The following is a 2,526-nucleotide window of genomic DNA, read 5'->3' as shown; positions in this document are numbered from 1 at the left end:
TTGTGGCCGCTGCGACGTCGGTGAGACGGGCGAAATATTCAAAGCCTCCGGGAGCCGCCGATACGCTAAGTTAATTTAATCAAGATCGCTCCGGAACTAGAAAGTGGTTACAAACGGTACTTCGGTATTCGGGCGCGGGAGCCACGCAAACGTAGCCCTGCGGCCCGCGCCACGCGTCCGCCTCCGAAAATCGGAAGGACGCAGGACTCGAAACTACCGCCCGCGGTCGGGTCTGTAGATCCCTTGTGACGGACGGTCCAAAAAAGGGACGTCCCGTCACAAACTTCTGTATTTCTATGTAAAATGTAATAAATTAATAAATTTCTTTAAAAAAATAGTTTATAAAAGTATGTTAGAATGAATAAGAAAGAGAGAAAAAAAATGCAAAAAGTAACCTTTATATAAAAAAAGTTAATAAAATGTCCGTATTCAATTACACGTTTGAAAGTTTAAGTTTTTGATATTCAAGTCAAAATATATGTACAAAAAACAATTTATTAACTCGAGACACGCAAATAATATAATCAATATATAAGAGGATTTTTATGTATATTTAAGAGATTTAGTCTGTAAACATTTTTATAATATTATTTGCGTGTCTCGAGTTAATAAAATATCCATGTTGAATTGCACATTTGAAAGTTTAAATTTTTGCTGTTTAAATTTAAATATATGGAAAGGAAAATGGACAATTTATTAACTGGAAACACACAAATAATACAATATAAGCAGGCTATTTATGTATATTTAAGAAATTTAGTCTCTAAACATTTTTATTATACTATTTGCGTGTCTTGAGTTAATAAAATGTCCATGTTCAATTACATGTTTCAAAGTTTAATTTTTCGATATTAAAGTCAAAATATATGTAAAAAAAAACAATTTATTAACTCGAGACACGCAAATAATATAATTAATACATAAGAGGACTTTTTATGTATATTTAAGAGATTTAGTCTCTAAACATTTTTATAATATTATTTGCGTATCTCGAGTTAATAAAATGCCCATGTTGAATTGCACGTTTGAAAGTTTAATTTAAATTTTTACTATTTAAATTGAAATATTTGGAAAGGAAAATGAACAATTTATTAACTCGAGACACACAAATAATACAATCGATATAAGCAGGCTATTTATGTATATTTAAGAGATTTATAGCGTTTTTGATTTGTTGACTCGACTCCGAGTCGATAGTCTGTTCTTTTTAGCGTTTCTTGTAACCTTTAACTATTTTTCTATAGCTAAAAAGATTTATGGTATATTAAATGATTCCAATGATAACATACAATTACCGGAATGTGCATTATATTGCACCTGATAATGCTGATATTATAGAAGATATATATGGTGATCTAATACGAAATAATGAATTTAACAAATTGGCTAAATGTGCGATACTTTCTGCAAGAAATGCTGATGTAGATGAAATTAATAAACGAGTTATTGAATTATTAGATACTTATGAAGAACGGATTTATACAAGTATAGACAGTACTGAAAATTGCGATGATAATGGTGATATTAGTGAAATTTTACTTCCAGAATATTTAAATACTTTGTCTCCGCCATCTCTTCCTCCTTATGAATTACGTTTAAGAAAAAATTGTATTATTATGTTGATTAGAAATCTCAGTATTAATGAAGGTCTTTGCAATGGCACAAGATTAATGATTATAGAACTTGCTGATCATTTATTAAAATGCAAAATCTTAACAGGTGATAAAGTAGGAGATGTCGTCTTCTTAAACCGTATAACATTGTATTGCGAAAATGTATATCCCTTTACTTTTAAAAGAAGACAGTTTCCGATAAAATTAGCTTTTGCAATGACAATTAACAAATCACAAGGACAGACATTTGACAGAGTAGGAATAGATCTTCGCAAAGATGTTTTTAATCATGGGCAACTTTATGTTGCTTTTTCACGAGTACGTTCTTGGCAAGCATTAAAAGTTTATCTTAGCAATCAACGAGATAATAAACAAGTTAAAAACTATGTATATAAAGAAATATATGTATAATTTTTTACTTTTTAAATTTTCAAATGATAATATGTATAATTATGTATGCGTGCATTATTAAAAATAAACAATGTTAGTTTTTACTTTTACAAAAACTATAATATTAAAACACATTTCAAATTTCTAACCTTTTTAAAGGCATGGGTGATACATCTTTTTAGGGAATTTATGTAATATTTGTATGCATATGAGTAATAACTTACAAGGGAATCTCGCAAAGTGTTAAATTCTAATTTTAATGAAACTTGGTACACTTTGAGGTCACATAAATAGATGAATTTAGAAATTATCAGTTGGGGCTAAAAAACGGTTTAAAGGGATGAAATCACCCTTTATATGTAAATTAATTTTTCTTTTTTCGTTATATCTCAAAAACTATTCAAGATATCAAAAATGTTATATACAAAAGTTTTACAGTAAAATTATCTCTATTTATTTACGTTAATAATATTTGTTTAGAATAATTATATTTTAAAAATATGGAAAATAATCATTTTAAAAA

At 28.5% G+C, this 2,526-nt stretch overlaps 1 protein-coding gene across 1 annotated transcript in view; it reads left to right on the top strand.

The window, feature by feature from the left end:
- LOC105457789 overlaps positions 1-2,526 on the top strand; it is a 30,982-nt gene that overhangs the window by 10,973 nt on the left and 17,483 nt on the right. The window lies entirely within an intron of this gene.

The sequence above is a fragment of the Wasmannia auropunctata genome, unplaced genomic scaffold (genome assembly GCF_000956235.1).
Source record: "Wasmannia auropunctata unplaced genomic scaffold, wasmannia.A_1.0 LD336103.1, whole genome shotgun sequence".
In the NCBI taxonomy this organism is placed as follows: domain Eukaryota; kingdom Metazoa; phylum Arthropoda; class Insecta; order Hymenoptera; family Formicidae; genus Wasmannia; species Wasmannia auropunctata.
The sequence above is the reverse complement of the archived record's forward strand: the minus strand, read 5'-3'. Positions and strand labels throughout refer to the sequence as shown.